Source organism: Physeter macrocephalus, chromosome 5 (assembly GCF_002837175.3).
Source record: "Physeter macrocephalus isolate SW-GA chromosome 5, ASM283717v5, whole genome shotgun sequence".
NCBI lineage: Eukaryota > Metazoa > Chordata > Mammalia > Artiodactyla > Physeteridae > Physeter > Physeter macrocephalus.
In genome coordinates, this window is record NC_041218.1 from 60,555,296 (window position 1) to 60,577,266 (window position 21,971).

The window sequence follows — 21,971 nt, forward strand, 5'->3', positions numbered from 1 at the left end:
CTCTGGTGGGCAGAGCTCAGTAAAACTTTAATCTGCTTGTCTGCTCTTGCATGGGGCTGAGTTCCCTCCCTGTTGGTTGTTTGGCCTGAGGCAACCCAGCACTGCAGCCTGCAGGCTCTTTGGTGGGGCTAATGGTGGACTCTGGGAGGGCTCACGCCAAGGAGTACTTCCCAGAACTTCTGCTGCCAGTGTCCTTGTCCCTGTGCTGAGCCACAGCCACCCCCGCCTCTGCAGGAGACCCTCCAACACTAACAGGTAGGTCTGGTTCAGTCTCTTATGGTGTCACTGCTCCTTCCCCTGGTTGCTGATGCGCACACTACTTTGTGCGTGCCCTCCAAGAGTAGAGTCTCTGTTTCCCCCAGTCCTGTTGAAGTCCTGCAATCAAATCCCAGTAGCCTTCAAAGTCTGTTTCTCTAGGAATTCCTCCTCCCGTTGCCGGACTCCCAGGTTAGGAAGCCTGACGTGGGCCTCAGAACCTTTACTCCAGTGGGTGGACTTTTGTGGTATAAGTGTTCTCCAGTTTGTGAGTCACCCACCCAGCAGTTATGGGATTCGATTTTATTGTGATTGCGCTCCTCCTACCATCTCATTTTGGCTTCTCCTTTGCCTTTGGATGTGGGGTATCTTTTTTGGTGAGTTCCAGTGTCTTCCTGTCGATGGTTGTTCAGCAGTTAGTTGTGGTGCCAGTGCTCTCGCAGGAGGGAGTGAGCGCACATCCTTCTACTCCACCACCTTGAACCAATCTCCTCTGCTGCCTCTATTTTAAATTAATTTATTTCACCACCACAACAAAGAGGCCCTTTTGTGTCTACATTACTAAATTTCTGTAAATGTGTGCTTTGGAGCTGTTATCTTCTGTCTGACCTATAATGCAGCACGTGGAACAAGAGTTATTAACCTACTTTGTACTATGGACCCTTTGGCAGTATGAGACAGGCTCCTAAATCAGGAAAATATATTTAAAAACATAGAGTAAGATACCTAGGATTACAAAGAAAGCCAACTATATTAAAATACTGCTATTAAAATATTAAAAACCACATTTGTAGTATAGTAATGTATGTATTTTTAAAATAAATATTTTAAATAGCAAGATCTTGTGACAGTTCTAATAACTTCTGTGGTTTTGAGGTAGAAAAGAATGCAAACAATATTATAAGATACCTGCCAAAAGTTAATATAATATGAAAATAACTATGATTTCTATTGGTGAAAAAGAAATAGATTTGTTACCTACATTCAAAATTGATGAAAATGCTAAATTTCAGTTAGAAGTTAATGAAAAGAATAATATAACTTTTTTCCCATCCAAGTTCATGGACCCCTGAATTACATCCATAGACCCTTGAAGAAGAAAGAGAAATAGGAAGAGAAATTTATTTTGTTACAAATAAGATTCAAGAAAATCTTAACTCATCACTTCATTGCTCTGTATATGTGTGTGTGTGTGTTTTAGATTGAATTGGATATTTAGTTCATACTCACAGAGTGGTTTGCACAGCCATAGGAAATACTCAGGCTGCTTTGCTTGATCTCTGTGAAACTGAGATTCTGGGAAAAATATAGTACATATTAATATCCACTAAGATGTTTGGTTTTCTCAACTAATTTGTTACGCCATTTTTGTCAACTAACTAGTTACATCACCCAGTTAAAAATTCAACATCAGCAGTTAAAAGAGATGACTGAAAACCCAGGAAATCATCTCTAAACATATCTTATATTACTGGTTGAAACACACTTTTCAAATCTGCCAATTTCTTACCTCTTCCTTTTTTAATGCAAACAACTTCTGCACTAAATAAATATTTATTCATTAACTAGTACAACACCTAGTGCTGCCTGAGGATTTCATAGTCCAAATTCAAGTTTAAAGTCAAGGTGGCCTTGACTGAGGTAAAGAAAAATGTAATGACGGGGAGAAGCTAGTAGACAAGAAACAAAATAAACAAAAATAAGTTCAAACCTTTTCCCAGTGGCCATTATGAGCAATACTCAAAAGACACAGAAAATGCTGAAATTTGGAAGAGATCATGTTTTCCAGACAAAACCTTAGTTCAAATTATAATATGCTTACAAACAAGCTGATTAACTGAAGAAATATAATTTTGTTTTATGAGGTCCCTCTGAATTACGTGTTTTATTGAGAATATTATGAAGGATATCTCTGTAGGGTCAGGATTAGAAGCTGCAAGTGACATTAAGAGGTAAATAAAATTTTGCTTTGTTTTGCTTTTGTTGCCCTTCCTCCCTATGTGCATAAATGCAAAATTAATCAGTAAAGTACTTTTGAGAATGTGCCTTAACAAGAGCATTGGGTAGGATTTCCTGGCTAAACATATCAACCTCTCCAATTTGTCCTTTGACCTTTATAATTTCATTCCTTTGGATCCTGAAGTATTTTTTAAAATATTACCATTTTCCAGATTTTTAAGTGTCTCTGGGAAGCATAAGTCTGAACACCTATTGTTAGTTATCATATAACTAGTAGAGGGTTAATTGATAGATAACTGACAGATCCTAGGATCCTGAGATAGCAAAGAAGTATCTGATAGGAATGATACAGGGTGTGTATTCAGACGACTTGGACCAAATTCTTGGCTGCACTACTTTCTCTGAGCATTAGTTTACAAGTCTTTGAAAAGGTATTGATTATAAAGTCTGCCCTTCATATGTCATAAGGATATTATATAAAACTGCACTGAAATTAATAAATGCTACTTGCTCTTTAGTGCTTTGTGTGGGTCAAAGAGACAGGAAGGTAAATAAACGGTGAGTGAAAAACAATATTAATTTTTGATGATTTTGCCCAAGAAGGGTCGGCAGGGCCCATTTTGGGGCTCAAAATTGCAAGAGAAATTTAAAATAAAGTTTCTATAGGAAGTTTACAACTGGAGTGTATCATCTTTAATTTATCCATCCATCTAACAAAACTTCAGCAAATATTACCAAGCACCTATCCCATGCCAGGTGTCTAAATAGCAGAGACTCAGGAAAAAACTGTCATACACCTACCCCCCTAGTCTAGTTGTAGAAGTCCCAGAGCTATGTATTTTATTATCTTCATTCATCGACTTTTCCTCCATTCAACACTTTCAAACCACTGTTTCCCAAAATGTTCAAGCCCTCAAGCCATGGAAGAGGTAATTTTTGTGAAAGAACCTAGAAAATTATCTGACCAATTGTAAATTCTTAACACATGCATGCAAATATTTATCATTTATTTATTTGGTGGGAGTGGCATGGAAAATAGCATGAGTATCTGATATCTGGAGGGATATATGGCAAAGTGGTAGTAGGTATCCAGATTGAGAAATCATTAAAAACAAGCAATTGATCATTTTTATTTCAATGTCTCTTAAGGTGCCTACACAAAGGTTACAATAAAATTATCAAAATTAAATTAATTTAATTAATTTTAATTACAGGAAAAATATCCAGTCCATACCACACATTGATCTTAGATGACTCTTCAAAACCAAATGTGTGAACACAATGCGTTACAATGTTATGCAGTTTGAAGAACACTATTTTAGCATTTTCTTCTTTGTCTGTCCTTTCACTTCTCATTACCTTCACCTAGTCACAAACTCCATTTGAAAAAGTGACACAAAATGTTAATAAAGCAACATAATCAGTGGAATGTTTTTTGTCTGCCTTTTGCATAATCAGAAATATTAGAAAGAGAACTATAGTAGGAATCAGGCAATTTCTGTGAGCTTGAGCAAGTCACTTAACCCCTCTAAATATCTGTAAAAATGACAGTACATTTAACTTGCTTACCTACCCCATGAGGTTGTTGTGAAAATCAAATAAAATTATTCACAAGAAGGCTCTTTTTTTATCAAAAAGTGCCATACAAGTGTTGGATATTATTTTATTGTTAGTTTGATTGGTATCGTCTGTGCTCAGTCTGATATTTTGTTCAATGTGTATCTTCGTCATTGTACCCCCTTTAAAAGCTGCTCCATGGAATAGAAATAGATCTCCTTTTATTGATCGGTATATCTAACTGTCTAGTGGAAATGTAGTGCCATGTATGCTGGAGCCACCTCCGTCATGCCTAGAACAGAGTGGTGTAACCTTGTTATAAAGAGTGTCACTGTTCACAGATGACCTGAGGATCCAGCCCTGTCTTCTGTCTGTAGGATGATTTATATAGCGCCTGCTATAATGGGAGATTATTATGCTGCCGTCAGAGAACAGAGCTCCCACTTGCATTACAGAACAGGCCATACATAATTCTGTTCACAGGATGTACCATCTTCCCTTAGTGGTCTGAATAATGTAGTAGCAGAACAACAGAAGAAAGTAATTTGGGAAATAAAACTAACCTGTTAGTAAGTGATGCATAACACTGATAGTTCCCAAACTATTCTTTGTTCTCACTACATTTTTATCTTTCTAGGAGAGAAATTAACAGCAGTAATGCCTTATGTATGCAAGCTATATCGCACCCTATAAAGAGTTTTTTATGAAATATACTTTAGTCCCTAACACCTCTTAATAAAGTGGGAGGAGCATGGTCTCATTTTAAGCTTATAGAAAGGGAGATAAGTTTAAAAAATAGGTTAAAAACCTTGCTCAAGATTATATACCTCATTAGTAGTAATGGTGAATCAAACTCAGGCCTTTGATTCTGTGTTTCTGTTTTTATATTTCCCAGCAGACATGCTCTAAAAGTTTATACAACACTGTGAACATTCTGGATGGTCATTAACTATACATCAGAGAGTTCTGATTTGAAATAGCCTTTCTCCACCAATGGTACAATCCTGAGCAAATTAAAAGCAAAGTAAACACAATATCACACAAAAATAAAAACATCACCATAATTTTTTAAAATATTCTGTCAAAAGGTAAAATTCCTGATTTTCTAGTTGGATATATATCAGTTCATTGACTAAAGTATCAAAGTTGTTATCACCTGTTTCAGTTATTGTTTAATTACTCCTGTTCTGCAGGTGGTACAAAATGTACTCATTTTATTTTAAGAGGGAGAGTTGCAGAAGATTAGCACTGAGCCCAAAGTACATTCTTTGTTTCCCCAGTGATAAAAAATGCCTCAGCCCTAAGGACAGCTCTGCCAGCTGAAGTAGCCAATTCAGTAAAAGGAGGAGGATTCTGCCTTCCAGTTTAGTCTTCATTATAGGTACTACTAAGGCAATCCCATTCATATTTATCTGTGAAATCTGTCCTTCCTTACGTGAGAGGGCAAAGCAGAGGCACTGCTTTTATGACATCAGTGAAGTCTTTGCTAATGGCTATGCCCCATGCGTATGTAATATAAAGCAGTGCCAACTGCTAGGGACATGGCAGAGAGGGTTGCTTTAAAATTGTAAAAGAAGTTTATGTGGAAAGGGTATTGTATAAATCAAGATACATTGTCCTTACTTTCACATTATGCTGCATTTACACAGCATAAGTAAGATGGAGATTTGGCAATTATCTAGCTAATGTGATCAATATTAATGGACAATCTGGTTAATTTGGCTTTTAAAAGTAGATTCTTAGCAACAAGAAGTGAAATGCCAAGAGAGCTCTTAAATGAATTTTCTTTAATTTTTAAGGTAAATTGCAATTCCTGATTTTATTTTCCAATTACCACATGATGATTTCAATAGTATAGTTGCAATAATAACAGTTTATTCTTAAGGAGTCCCTTGCATTCAATTAGTTCAAAGTAGATTTGTTTATACTTAGGTTATCAGTTTCCATCCAGCCTCATGAAATGAATATGAGCTGCAAAGATTGGTAACTCTGATACTTTTATTATCCTTATTCTTCTCTGAATTCTAGTTGTAGTAATTTCTGATTTCTTTGAGAAATTTCATTTACTCTGTGTGTATGTGTGTGTGTATGCGTATACACTGACAATTCTTCATACATTTAAAAGCATAAAATTTTTAATTCTTCTTACTCTCAGCTAGACTTATCTTCTTTCACTGTTGACTATATTTCTTATTTTTGTCAAAATGTTCACTCACTCGTTTAAGTGAATATTTATTAGACACATGCTAATTTTATGCAAAGCCCTGAACTAGGTTTCTGTTTGACTCACATGAAATTGCCAACATACAACCACTTTTGACCTATAAAAACCTCAATCTTGGGCTTTCCTGGTGGCGCAGTGATTGAGAGTCCGCCTGCCGATGCAGGGGACACGGGTTCGTGCCCCGGTCCGGGAAGATCCCACATGCCGCGGAGCGGCTAGGCCCGTGAGCCATGGCCGCTGAGCCTGCGCGTCCGGAGCCTGTGCTCCGCAACGGGAGAGGCCACAACAGTGAGAGACCCGCGTACCGCAAAAAAAAAAAAAACAAAAAACCTCAATCTCATATGGTTCAATCTGATATATAAGAGATTACATGAGTATCAGGGAAAAAAGGCTAGCGTGAAGAGGGAAGTTTTTTTGGATGTAGTGACATTTAGAATTTGGCTTGGCATTATTAGATTTCAAGAGAGGTACAGTGAGGGCTCTGTTCCAGAACATCAATGGGATGTACAAGAGTATAGAAGTAGAAAAGTATACAATGTGTCATAGACTGGCAAGTTGTTGAGTTGGCCTGATACCTGTGTAGAGTGAGAAACAAGCCTGAAAAGAAAGCCTAGAGGAAGTTCATGTGGGGCTTACACAACAACTGGTTAAGGAGGCTGGGCTTTTTCTATTGAGAAATGTAAACTCATGGAAGGATTCTTATAAAGTCCATTAAATAATGGAGGCAATGCCCAGAATGGACCAGAGGTGGAAGATCACAGAGCGGGAGCCCAGGAGAAAGGTAGTAATGGCTCAGATGAGAGTCAACTAAGTTGGGAAATGTCAATCCTGTGAAAGAACTGTCAGGCACTGGTTACACAGAATGGACAAAAATCAACTGTGATTTTACATATTGAGAATGATGCATGGGAAAATAGTGCTGTTTCACAGATGACTATGGCAGAAGGAGGAACTGGTTCCTGAGAAAAGATTCTGACTTCTTTTCAGAATAGAAAAGATAGAGGTGCAGGCAAATACATCCACATGGAAAGGTCTAACTCAGAGTGGAAGTCAGGAATGTAACATGGAAGAAGAAAATTCAGCCCATACCAATGGACGTCACCAAACCAAGGGAGGAAACATACAAATAGAAAAGAATGCCAAAGACAGAAACCTGGATAATAACAACTTTGCAGGGTGAAAGGAGAGCTAGAGGATACAGAAGGCATGAGAGAGACTTCCATTTCTGGGGCTAAGGCAGATCAATTTGTTGGGACTCGTACCTCACTGAACTAGTGGTCTATATCAAATATAAAGAACTCCCACAACTGAAAATTCTGGATCCAATAATAATCTTTTAAAATCTTAAAGACATTAAAAGCTGATAATAAAATAGAGAATTAGGAGGCCTATGAGGAAAATGGGGGCCCAGAGATTCAGTGCCATTGCCTTCAGGGCCTTTGCCAGTTTCTGCAAACTTGAACTTTGATTTTTGACATCAAGTCCCAGGGCTTGCTCAATGGGGAGAGTCAAATAGGATCCCTCCCCACATTAAACTGAGATTCCAAAGGGCCAGATCATTGTAGAAACGGTGACAAGAGGTAAACTCATATACCATGATCACCCAAAATAACCCCAAGTGTCTGTATTGGTGGTACCTATCTGCCAGAGGGGAATAAAATCTTTCCCTTAGAAGTTATGTTTACAAAGTGGTCCTTGTGCCGATTTTCAGTCTGCATTCACATCATTTAAGTAGTTCAAAAAATATCAAGCTGTGGATTTAGTTTAATTTTAATCTAATTGGTCTTAGGCTAGTAATGCCTCTAGGATCCTGACAGAAGTATAAATGAAAATGCTTTCTGAAAGAAGGTACCTTCATTCAAGGCCTCAAAGATTCTCCACAAATAATGTTTCAAAGATAATATGCAGCCCACAGTCTAAAATCACAAAGCAGATAAGAAAACAAGTTATTATCCATGAGGAAAAGTGAAAAAAATAGCAGAAACAGAGACTTAAGACAGCAAATTAGAATTAGCAAATAATTTACAATAATTATGTCGTAGAAGTTTAAATAAATAAAGGAAAAGTTGGCAAATACCTGCAGGGAATAGGAAACTAAAAAATTAGCATAGCAGATTTTTAAAAGAATCAAATATAACTTTTAGAAATAGAAATTGCAATAACAATTATTAACAACTAAATGGACAAACTCTTAAACTCAACTACAAACAACACAATTAAAAAGATCTGAATAGAAACCTCACCAAAGAAGATATACAAGTGCTAAATAAACATATGAAAAGATGCTCAACACCATATGTTATTCAGGAATTGCAAATTAAAACAACAATGAGATACTACTATATACCTATTAGAATGGACAAAATCCCAATCTAAAAATACTAAATGCTGGCTGGCTAGAATGTGGAGCAACAGGAACTCTCATATATTGCTGGTGGGAATGCAACATAATACAGCCACTTTGAAGACAGTTTGACAGTTTCTTGCAAAGCTAAACATAGTCTTACCATACAGTCCAGCAACTGCACTCCTAGGTATTTCCCTAAATGGATTGAAAACTTATGTCCACACAAAACCTGTATGCAAATGTTTATAGCAGCTTTATCTATAATTGCCAAAACTTGGAAGTGAACAAGATGTCCTTCAGTAGGTGAACAGATAAAATGTGTACTTCCATACAATGGAATATTATTCAGAGTTAAAAAGAAATGAGCTTTTATGTAGTGAAAAGACATGAAAGAATTTTAAATGCTTATTGCAAAGTGAAGGAAGTAAGTCTGAAATATGATATTTAGGAGAAGGCAAAGTTGTAGAGACAGTAAAAAAAATCAGTGATTGCCAGGGGCTCAAGGGTAGGGGGTGAGGAGGAGGGATAAATAGGTGGAGCATAGGGGATCTGGGGGCAGTGAAACTATTACTATACTACTGTAATGGAAGATACATGACATTATGCACTTGTCAGAACTCATAGAACTGCAAGACAAGAAGGGTGAGTCCTAACATGAACTATGGACATAACCACTCAAAGTTCATAGTTTACATTAGGGTCACTTTTGGTGTGAACCCTAATGTAAACTATGGATTTTGACAAATGTATGATGACATGTATTCGCCATTATAGAATCATACAGAATAGTTTCACTGCCCTAAAATTCCTCTGTGCTATACCTATTCATTCCTCCCTCCCTGCTAACCCCTGGTAACCTCTGATCCTTTCACTGTCTCTATAGTTTTTTTCTTTTCCAGAATGTCATATAGTTGGAATTATATAGTACAGAGCCTTTACAGATTGGCTTCTTTCACTTAGCAATATGCATTTAAGTTTCTTCCATATCTTTTCACAGCATAAAACTCATTTCTTTTTGATGCTGAATAATATTCCGTTGTCTGAATGTATCAGCATGTATTGATCCATTCACCTACTGAAGGACATCTTAGTTGCTTCCATGTCTTGGCAATTACAAATAAATCTGCTATAAACATTCATGTGCAGGTTTTTGTGTGGATGTAAGTTTTCAATTCATTTAGGTAAATATTAAGAAGCATGATTGCTGGATCATATAGTAAGAGTATGTTTAGTTTTGTAAGAAACTGACAAACTGTCTTCCAAGTGTCTGTCAATTCCCACAAGCAATAAATGAGGTTTCTATTGCTCCACATCCTAGCCAGCATTTTGGGGTTTTTTTGTGTGTGTTTTGGATTTTGGCCATTCTAATAGGTGTGCAGTAGTATCTCACTGTGGTTTTAATTTGCAATTCTCTCATGACATAGGCTGTGGAGCATCTTTTTATATATTTATTTGCTATCTGAATATCTTCTTTGGTGAAGTTTCTGTTCAGGTTGTTTGCCATTTTAAAATCAGGTTGTTTTCTTATTGTTGAATTTTAAGGGATCTTTATATATTTTGGATAAGTCAGATATGTGTTTTGCAAATATTTTCTCCCAGACTATGGATTGCCTTTTCATTTTCTTGACATTGTCTTTTGCAGAAAAGTGTCTTTTTCATTCATTTTAATGAAGTCCAACTTATCAATTCTCTCTGTCATGGATTGTACCTTTGGTGTTGTAACTAAAAGAACATCACCATACCCAAGGTCATCTAGGTTCTCTCTTCTGTTATCTTCTGGGAGTTTCTAACATCCTTTTTATTGGAGTTTAATTGGGATAGGAAAGAGAGAACAGATTAGAGACAATTTGGGGGTGCGGGGGGGGAATGGCTAATAGTTTTTCAAAAACGAAGGTGGGGAAAAAAGGTACTGGACGAATAGAACCATTGACTATGCACCCACTAAAAATTACGTCTATGCAGGAATTAGGGGTGGAAAATGAGGAGCTAAACTGTAGAGACTGTTTTTCTCTTTTCCTATTGCTTACTGATAATGAAAGAGTTTTAACGGCTGGTCAGAGATCCATTCACTTTCTTTGAGGGTGTTGAGAGAAACTGCAGGGGAAAGAAAAAGGCAGGTTAATCCAGTCTAATCTCTTTGTCAGCTGGAACTCCAGATAAATAGACGAATAATATTTGCTAAAGGGAAGGGTTCTTAACATAGAAAGCCTTAGCACAATGTCCTTGCTAAGGATTACTTAGTAAATAAACCTAGAGTCTATAGGTCTACGATGCATGGTTCCCTGAAGAATCTCACATAACGTATGCAACTCTCTGGAGTATAAAATGAAGATATTTCATAACTTAAGCACTCCTCATGCTGTGTGAGGTAAACCTGCAAAACCTTATCTGAAACTTCATCTATTATTCTGGGTCAGAGAGAACATGTCTATGTGGGGTAAAAGGACCCATGGAGCCACCCTTGATGTCCCAGCCTTCTGTCTGCTTTGTCCATGCCTCTTTATTGCCCATATCCTGCAGTTATTAGTAAAGTTTGTTACTGCATAAGCATTCTTCAAGTGAGTCTGATTTGACAACATGATCTTGTGTATTAGCCCACTCATATTGATAAAATCAATAAAAAAATCACTAAAAAGAGTTTTAAAATTAAATGCATGGTGCCATAGAATGCTTTATTCATTGAGCCATGTTAGTAGACTCAGGTGAAATGAAATAGGCAGCAAATTATTAGCCCTTAGAAATTATTTTGCAACATTCTAGGATCTGTGAATATCTGTGTTAACTCTGTCATAAATCAATATATATGATATAACAACTTAAGAAAATACCTTAGAAAAAGATTGTAAGAACATATGCCAAAATATTATTAGTAGTTATCTATGGGTAGTGCCATATGCGGTGATACTTTTTTCTTTATCTATTTTCCCAAAATATTTTATAATTACAGGCATATTTCCTGTTATAAATCATAAAAGGTAAACTTTAAAAACTATAATCAATCTTGTATGATGCAAATTTATTGCAACTATGTTACAAAGATACCCAGCAAAAAGACTGAACAGAAATACAGCATATGTTACCTAAGATTTTCTTGAAATTGTTGGGATTTGAATGATTTGTTCATATTTTTCAGTGTTTCTAAAATTTCTATAATGAGGATGAATTATCTTTGTAATAAAAAAAAGCTAATTTTTGATGGGAGTGTGCATTATGAAATAGATTTGAACAGAGTATTTCTCCCTTCATTCTGCCCCTTTTCAACCCAATTATACCTATAAAATAACAGTTAATGTTTAATAGGCATAGAAAAAGTTCAGAGCTTATAGATTTCAGCATTAATAATGAATTACCTCAAAGCCACCAATTTCCTTTTGTTCCTATCAGATTCTCGAAAAATGCTGTTGATTCTATAATCCTATATATAGTTATTTAATCCTACATATACATACTTTATTTTGGCTATTTGCAATGATGAAGAAATTAGTCTCAGAATTTAAAAGCATATCTTCTTCATCACCATCTTAACAATTAGCTTTTTATATGTTTTCTTTAACCATTGTGGTCAGTACTGAAGAAATGTGACATTTCTGGTTTCCATCTCTAAAAATATAAGGCAGAGTCTCCTCTCTTTCCTCTTCCATCATGCTCGTAGCACTACAGAAACTTCCTGAGAATAGTTAGTCCTCTGCTTCTTTTTGTTTTCTTGCATAGCAGTTTCAGAGAAATGGCCCAGGAATGAACTAAAATGTTGTCTAGTGCCAGAGCAAAAAGCATAGACTCAAGCACATGAAATCATACAGGTTTGCTCAGTTCCATGGATACAGACTAACCTTAGCTTGTATCTGCTTAAAAAGACAATGGAAGTACATAAATCCATCACTAATCTTTCATTCATTTATTAATTCATTTATTCAATCAATAATTAATAATTATTGATTATTCAGTCAATAATCCCTAGCAACAAGTATGGGGGCAGGATTCAGGGGCTGGATAACGGTGAGCAAGACCAACAAAGCCCCTGATATTACTGAATCTTACATTTTAGTGGGAGAGGGGGAAATTAGATGAAGGTAGTCAAAAGGTACAAACTTCCAGTTATAAGATAAGTGAGTACTAGGGATATAATATACGACATGATAACCATAATTAGGACTGTTGTACATTATGTGTGAAAGCTGTTAAGAGAGTAAATCCTAAGAGTTCTCATCACAAGGAAAAAATATTTTTCTATCTCTTTAATGTTGTATCTCTATGAGATGATGGATGTTCATTAAACTTATTGTAGTCATCATTTCATGATGTATGTAGGACAATCATTACGTTGTACACCTTAAACTTATACAGTGATATGTGCCAATTATATCTCAATAAAACTAGAAAAAAATAAAAGAAAATAATGAAAAAGTAATAATCACAAAATTAAGGATACATTTATAATCTGTGGTGATGACTATAAAGGGTCTTATGGGAAAACAGTACAGGAGAACCTGATGTAATCTGTAGAGTCCAGAAGGGCTTCTTTGGAAATGACATTTAACTGAGGCTGGAGGTATGAGTAGGAGCAGAGAGAATGTCTGAGTCAAAGGGAAGATGGGAGAAAGCCCTGAGAAAGGAAACAGTGTGGAGTGTTGGAGGGACCGTGAAAGGCCAGAGTAGTTGAACCCAGTAAGTAAAGGAGCCTGGAATGGAGGAGAGACCAAGTGTCCAGGAACTCACAGATGCTGGAATTTTTATCCAAGATCAGTGAAAATTCATTCAAAGATGTTGATCACGGGAATAACCCTCCTGGAGAAATAAATTAAAATGAATGCCATCTTCATGTCCAAAGTAGCCTTATGTCAGGGTTGGAAACACTAGGTTCCATCTCTTTGAGGACATAACTGTATGTGGTCTATACAAACATCAGACATAAAGTTTGAGTCTATGGAATCAAGTACTTTTTATAATATGGTGGTTAAGACTTCAGGCTTTGAAATCAGACTGTCCTGCATCTGCCACTTCCTAAATGCATGACTCTAGGTGAGCTTCTAAATGTGTACAATGGGAATAATAATTTGTTGTTGTGAGAACTAAATGAATAATGCATATAAAAGGTGAACATGGTGTCTGGTACATTATAAGTGATCGAAAATAATAGCTATTATTTCCTGACTCACTGCCATAGGAAAAGAATAAAATCATCACACAGTGGACCTTAATACTCCTTACATAAGCTAATGCTGGATGCATTTTTAGGGAGCTAAATTGTACTCAGTGTTTTCAGAGTAATGAGCCAAATACATTAACTGTTCTGAAAACAGATGAAGCCTGACTATTTTGACTAAATATAGAGAGAGAGTCTAGACTCTATCTGTTGATAGGGCTTAGGGAAACATAATGAGAATCATCATGCCATAATAGAATAATATGCAAGGCTAAAACTAATCAGAAATTTCACAACACTGATGAAAAACAACTAATTTTATTGATGTCAGAAATACATTATTAGCTGAGTCTTCTTACGCTCTCTGATGTTTGTTTCATGTTGTAACAGCTTCCTAATAGTGTAATCAATTATGTCTTTCTGTTTTGCTACTGAAGCCTTTTCTTTCCTCCACACATAGTTTAGTAAAATTATCAAGTGTCAGATAAAACTCTTTTTCTGTAGTTTTATAATATGCATTTGAAGCACTCATTCTTTGATGTTGTTGGGTATATAGATGAAAGGTCCTTATAGGTACTCTTTATTCAAAGCCAGAGAACTATTTTCTATAGGATAGGTATTGACTATTTTGCCTGGTATCAAGCCCTGACTACAAATTTGCATAGTGTTAATGAAGTAATTCATGTTACCAGGAAAGCGCCAATATTACTGGATAATACACATGTAAATAAATATACAATGCCAGTGTGTTGTATGGAAAGGAGAAAAGGACAAGCTGTAAAATATTGGACTCCATCCAGCCTCAGGAAAGAGAACCAGATTAAATGTTAGAATTGTAGGGCTCCTGTTCATCCCCAGCAGTGTGGGAAGAAGTGATAGGACTTAACCAATGCTAAGACTGTCTTCATTTTATACTTCAGTTTTTAGAATCAGGGTGCAGTCCAGGGTCTGGAACACCAGGCCAAACTGGAGCAAGTAAAACAAGTGAATCAGGTGAGCTGCATTAGGGCTAAGCTTGGAAACATTAGTATAGGGAGTACAGTGCAGGCTTGCAAATATCACTGGTCACTACCCGTCCATGGTTAATTTATCACTAGTCTTTGGTAAAATGAGAAAGAGAAAGACAATATAGTGACTTTTTCATAGGATAAATTCTTTAGGGGGGTTTATTCTGAATTTGTGTCCTGCTCTTTCTTACATAGCATAATAGTAGCAGAAGATGATTTTTTTTTAATTAATGGTCTTACTTGGCAAAATAACAAGTGGATAAGATTATATCAGTCTGCAAAATATTTAAACATTGATATTTGTTTATTTAACCTGTCAAATCTAAAACTCTAGGATCCACTGGTATTGAGAACATGTAACAGTAATGGTCTGGAAGATAGGAAGTCAAACAGACCTGTTAAGCCAAAAATCTGGAATGCCCATAAAGTCAGATTGTTAAGATACATACATTGGAAGCACTAAAGATTGGCACCTGGAGGCTCTGGTGCAATTCAGGCCTACAGGCTTAGGCTAGGACAACAAGCAAAACATTTTATCAACAATACAGCACCATCTTATCAGAGCAGACTCTGGCTCTAGTGCTTGTGTAGGACTCTGGGGCTGCTGTGCCAGGAGCAAATCTATTGCAGAGAGAGATGTGGATTGCAAGGTGCAGGGAAACTAAAATGGGCCTAAGTGACCAGGGAACTCTGGACACTCAGGACAGTTGCTTTTTACCAACTAGTGTAGAAGTCTCTATATTTTAGCAACTGATATGGCCTTATAATTGACTGAATATCATCCCTAGGTATTTAGAATGGAGCATTCTCCCTTAAAAACCAGCAGGGAGAATGCCTGAGGGATTTCATAAGCTGGCACTACTATTTAGTATCAGCTCCTTTCCCAGGCAGTTTTGTGAACCAGTCCTTAATGTTGAGCCTTACTTGTTTCCAAAGGAAGGTCTGGCTTGCGTTTGAACTAACTCCTGTTCTGGAGGATACCGTAGAAGCCAGTTTGATTCCATGATATTAGCCCTGTTCTTATTAACCTAACCATGGATCTAAACTCCCAGACGGACTCTGCCTTTGTAAATCATGAAGAAGGCCAGCTCAGTTTCCCCACTCTCCTTCCTCTCCAGGTACTAACCATGCTAGGTTTGACCTCATGGTTAATAACAAATAATTTTTTCAATGAATCTTGTTTTTCTTTATTTCTAGAGGAAAAAAATGAAGGCACAGGAGAATATGATCTGTCCCAGAGTCATTGGGATATAGCAAGACTATAGACTCCAAGGCCCCCAATTCCCAATGTTTATACTGCCTCCCACCAAGATCATTTTTATATTTAACTCCTCACTTTTCCCAGAACTGTTCGCCCTGTAGGAGTCCTCTTTGAAATAAACCACTATAATTGTTCAACTCATGTCCTGAGAAAAATGCCCTTCTCTGCAGCAATAGGATAGCATTCTAGAAATTGTACCTATAATCTTTAAAAAGGGAGTCAATGATACTAAATTTACAATCAAATCTCAAATCGTCCTTTATTGTTCTGTGATTGCTGGGTTGGAAACATTCATGGTCTCTTCAAGGAATTATAATGTAGTTATAATATACTTTAATATCTTCAAATAAAAAGTTTAATATCAATGCATTATAATTAAAATGCATTATTAGAGAATCTCTATTTGCTTTTGCTATATTTAACATTTTTAATTGGCAACATATTGCTATCTCTAATTGCTCTTTCTCAGAATTACTGTATGAGATGAATGAAAATTATACTTGTGTACATCATCCTTTTTTAATAGGAAAGGAATGTAAATTCAGATGACTTGTTTAGATCACATAAATGAAAGGAAAAAGCTGGGTGTGAGAGACTTCTGCTTCTGGCAATAAGACAACACTAGAAGACCTGAAAAATCCTAGACATGTTGGATAGTTGACTCAAAGAAAGAAATGAAGTCCCTAGGTTCCAGAAATGTAGTGGAAACAGAAGACTAGAGCACTAAGCTGCTGCTATGAGCTGATGCTGTAGCAGGGTGTGGGGTGAGTGAGGACCTTGCTCTTGGTAAACTAGAAGTCTGGCTTTAATATACACAAGAGGACAGTAGTCAAAGGATTGGGCCTGTTTCAGGCTGAATGTTTGTGTCCCCCTGAAATTCATATGTTGAAGCCTTATCCCCCAATATGATGGTATTTGGAGATGGGGTATTTGGAGGTATTTATGGTTAGATGAGGTCAGAAGGGTAGGGCCTTAGTTTGATCAGATTAGTGTCCTTTTAAGGAGAGACACTAGAGAGCTAGCTCACTGCCTCTCTCTCTCTCTCTCTCTCTCCTCTCCCTCCCTACACTGCCATATGAGGACACAGCAAGAAGGTAGCCATCTGTAAGCCAGGAAGGGAACTCTCACCAGAACCTGATCATGCTGACACCCTGATCTTGTCCTTCCAATCTCCCGAACTCTGAGAAAATAAATTTCTGTTGTTTAAGCCCCCCAGTCTATGGCAGCCTGAGTAGACTATTACAGGGATCAAATAAGAAAGAAAGTTGGAACTATTTCCCACATAAAGCTGATATCCTGAAAAGACTGCATCATAAGTGAAAGGGTGGATTAAGAAATATATTTGTTCCCTAGCAAAGGGAGACAATAGATACATTCATATATGTTTCCACTTTGGTTCTGGGTAGAGAAATCAAAACAGAAGCATTATCTCTGATAATTTAATACCACAAACCTGTGCCTCAAATAGATTTAGGGTTTGAACTTAGCCTACGCGAGAAGGTTAAACTCTCACCCCAGGTTGAGGAATTAATATAAAACTGGCCCTAGGCCAAAGGTACCCCAAGTTCCTGCCCCAAACCAATCACTCTAAAGAAACACTCCCACAATACAGGTCATATGGAGTTCTCACAGGAAAAAATAGTCATGCTAAAGAAGAGAGCTCATGATAAAAAAATTACAAGCCACACAAGGAAGACATTCACTATGAGTGAGAGTGAGCAAAAACAGCAGAATTATTACCCCAAAACTTGAGATAATAGAATGATAATCTGAAGCAGAATATAAATTATGTTTAAAATAATTAAGACATGAAAGAATTGAAACTCTAAGGAACAAGAAAATATGAAAAAATAGTAGATACATTAGATAAAAGAATAAGAAAAAAACAAATAATTTTATTTAAAACTGATGAATGAACAGTAGATTAGATGTTTGAAGACTGGTGAACTGGCAGCTCTAACTAGGATCTCAAATAGAATGTAGCACTGGTAAATTATGAAATGGAAAAGGAAACAGATTCAGATTTAAGAAACATGGAAGGTAGAAATAGAAGGTCCCCATACACCTATTAGGAGTTCCAGAAGGATAGAATAGGAAAAAGGGGGAAGAAGCACTCTTGAAAGGCTGTGAGAATTTTCCAGAAATGAAGAAATACATGAATCCATAGAATCAAGAACCACATGATTTCCAAAAACCATAAAGAAAAAAGAAATCTACACCTAAATACATCACAGTGTAGCCGTAGAAACTAAAATCTAAAAAGCAACAACAAATAAGAGACACTTAACCAACAAAGGCACAAAAATTACACAAAAACAAAAATGTGTCAATAGCAAAAATACAGATCAGAAAACAGTGGAATAATACATTCAAAGTGTTAAGGGAAAGTAACTATCAACCTTTATTTGTATACTCAGCTAAATTGTTATTTGAGAATCTATTTTAAGCAAAGAACTAGAAAATTTTATCACTTAAAGACCTCGCTAAGGGCTTCCCTGGTGGCGCAGTGGTTGAGAGTCCGCCTGCCAATGCAGGGGATACGGGTTCGTGCCCCGGTCTGGGAGGATCCCACATGCCGCGGAGCGGCTAGGCCCATGAGCCATGGCCGCTGAGCCTGTGCGTCCGGAGCCTGTGCTCCGCAACGGGAGACGCCACAACAGTGAGAGGCCCGCGTACAGCAAAAAAAAAAAAAAAAAAAAAAAGACCTCGCTAAAAAGAACTACTAAATTATATACTTTATAAAGAAATCAATTGAATTCATGCAGAAGGAGTGGGATAAAAGAAACAGTAATGAAAATTACATTCATAAACGTGGATATATCTAAGCATCAGCAATGACAATAGTGACAAACTTAAGGATATAAAAACAAAGCAAAACAGAAATACTAGAAAACTATAGAATGCAAAAAAAAAACCCCAAGTTTGAAGTTAAAGCATTCTAAGACCCTTTTAATGTTCAGAAGAGAGTAAATATTGACTGAGTTTAGATATTGCTATGTAAAGAATTCATGTTAATAGTTTAAAGATATCACTAAAGGAAGAGAAATAGAATGTATAACTTTTAAATCTGGGGCAGTGACAAAGAAAACTATCAGTTAAGTAGACTCCTGAAAAGCATAAGAAGAAACAAAAAAATATGCTAAATAGAATGCATATGGTGGAAGAAATCAATCCATGTATATCCATAATCATAATAAATGTAAATAAATTAAATTCACTAGTTAAAAGAAAGAGTGGGGTTTTAAAAAATCAGCTCCACTGCTTATAAGAGATGCACTTAAAATATGACATAAAAAAGCTGAAATTAAGAGGAGAGAAAAGTCATTCTAGGAGAATGCTAACCAAAAGAAAGCTGGTATCACTGTAACATATCTGACAAAATAGTTTTTAAGTAAAATTTAAAATGTATGTATTAGGGTAAAAAGCACACTATATAGTGATAAGGGACAAAAACACCAAGAAGATACAAAAATTCTAAACTTAAAAATAACCCTAAAATAATAAAAATAATTGACAAAATTACAACAAAAAATTGACAAATACATAATCATATTGTAAGACGTTAATACAGTTATTTCTGTAATTCATAAATCAAGCAAATAAAAAATTGTAAAGATTTAGAATGTGTTTCAAGAAATTTAACAAGTTCCATCTAATATACTTATATAGAATTCTATATCCAACAGTTAAAGAACACACATTCTTTTTTTTTGGAATTTTTGAATTTTATTTTATTTTTACAGCAGATTCTTATTAGTCATCAATTTTATACACATCAGTGTATACACGTCAATCCCAATTGCCCAATTCATCACACCCCCACCCCCACCCCCCGCTTCCCCCCTTGGTGTCCATACATTTGTCCTCTACATCTGTGTCTCAATTTCTGCCCTGCAAACCAGTTCATCTGTACCATTTTTCTAGGTTCCACATATATGCGTTAATATACGATATTTGTTTTTATCTTTCTGACTTACTTCACTCTGTATGACAGTCTCTAGATTCATCCACATCTCTAAATATGACCCAATTTCGTTCTTTTTTATGGCTGAGTAATATTCCATTATATATATGCTCAATTTCGTTCCTTTTTATGGCTGAGTAATATTCCATTATATATATGTACTACATCTTCTTTATCCATTCGTCTGTCAGTGGGCATTTAGGTGGCTTCCATGACCTGGCTACTGTAAGTAGTTCTGCAATGAACATTGGGGTGCATGTGTCTTTTTGAGTTATGGTTTTCTCTGGGTATATGCCCAGAAGAACACACATTCTTTTTCTTTTTATTTTTTTAATTTTTTTTATTTTTTGCAGTACGCGGGCCTCTCACTGTTGTGGCCTCTCCCGTTGCGGAGAACAGGCTCCAGACGCGCAGGCTCAGCGGCCATGGCTCACGGTCCCAGCCGCTCCACAGCATGTGGGATCTTCCCAGACCGGGGCACGAACCCGTGTCCCCTGCATCGGCAGGCGGACTCTCAACCACTGCGCCACCAGGGAAGCCCCACACATTCTTTTTAAACACTTATACATCATTTACAAAAATTGACCACATCATGGTTTCAAAACAAGTCTTAACAAACACCAGTGGATCTAGATTTCTACATCGTGCAGGTATTATTTTTAAATCTCAGTGCAGTAAAATGAAAAACAGCCAAAAGACAGTCATCCTTCTCTGTTTAGAAATTTTAAAACGTACTTCTAAATAATTTATGGGTCAATGAAGAGACTGTTATATCAAAACTTGTGGGTTGGGGCTAACACAGTCTTTTAACTCATTAATTACATATATTAAGGGGAAAAGACTGAAAATTAAGATTCATCTGTATAATTTTAGAAGGTAGGGAAAAAAACACAAGTCAGCAGGCAACACAGGAAAGATGAGCTTTCCATTCTTTGTAAATGTGTGGTAGTGACTTACCCCTAATTGACAACTAAAGGCACTTGACCCATACCTACACTACTCAATGGTTAAACACTCAAGTTAGACTGCCTTCAAATTCTGGTTCTATCATTTATGAGCTATGTGGCTATGGGCACATTGACTTCCATTGGCCTCAGTTTTCTCATTTGTAAAATAGGAATCATAAAACATGTGAAGCTCTCATCATCCTGGTATTTATTATCCAAGATTTTATAGGAGAATAAAATGTGTCATAATATGAAAGTATTGACTAATGAGTTACCTCTTCAACTGACCTCCCACTCAAGCACTTTGGCCCTTCCCATCAATATAGGTCAGACTCTCACTGAGTGTACAAAGCTTCTGCACTTTCAGATAACGGTAATGACCATTAGGAATCATAATGCAAATGACTGTAAAATCAAAATGCAAATGGTGCAAATGATGCAAGATGTCATGATGTCAATAAAAGTGGAAAAATATTTGAATTACACACAAAGCCACAGACAAATAATTGGCAGAGTTAAAAACATGTTAACACTCCATGGGGGGAAAAAAATTTAACCAGAACAATAATATGATAGGTATTTCAAAGAAGAATAATTTTGATATCAAAGTTCTGAGGAAATTCATGAAAAACTAAAATAATTTTGCAAAATCAACCCTCTTTACGATCACGCTGAAAATATAAAGTGAAGAATATTGTATTATGCAATCATGTAGTTTTCTTGGAAAAATATGCCTTTCCCCCAAAAAACCCATTTAAATTATTCTTTCTCAGTTTTAAGAATTAGTGCAAACTTACAGTTATAATATATATATATGTGTTGTTGACGAAAGATAACTAAACGTTTGTCATAATGTTAATCATTTTTAAAGATAATATTCTAATCATTTCCCCCCTGTAATTTACCATGAAATCATAAATTCCACTTCAACTGAGATCTTTTAACTGGTTTTTCCCAGCATCAATTATATTTTGATAAGAAGGACCTCATGAACCTACATAGGAGGTTATTGTGAACTTAATTAAGATAATTTATGTAATTACAATGTGCCTGGCCTATAGTAAGCATTCAATAAATATTAGCAATTAACTATCCTGTGCTAAGTCATCGAAAACTTTAAAAGACCTCCATGCAGATTCTCACTGTACTTTTTCAACATTGTTGCCCAATATTGTCCTTCATAAACTTCAGATCTTGTCCAAACTAAACTCTTCTCCATCTTCCACACATCAACACAGTCCATTTCATATTCTTTCTTTGCCCCGAATATCTTTTCCCAAAATCTGCACATCTAGATTTTTCAAGGT

General features: G+C 36.2%; 1 protein-coding gene across 12 annotated transcripts in view; it reads left to right on the forward strand.

The window, feature by feature from the left end:
• DYNC1I1 (dynein cytoplasmic 1 intermediate chain 1) overlaps positions 1–21,971 on the forward strand; it is a 495,519-nt gene that overhangs the window by 61,871 nt on the left and 411,677 nt on the right. For 11 of the 12 annotated variants that reach the window (XR_008617419.1, XM_055084998.1, XM_055085008.1 and 8 more), the window contains exon 1: positions 42–255. The exons of the other annotated variant lie outside the window; for it this stretch is intronic. The gene's annotated coding sequence lies outside the window, so the exon portion shown is untranslated. Of the gene's footprint in view, positions 1–41; positions 256–21,971 lie in introns of those variants that run through there. 12 annotated transcript variants of the gene reach the window in all.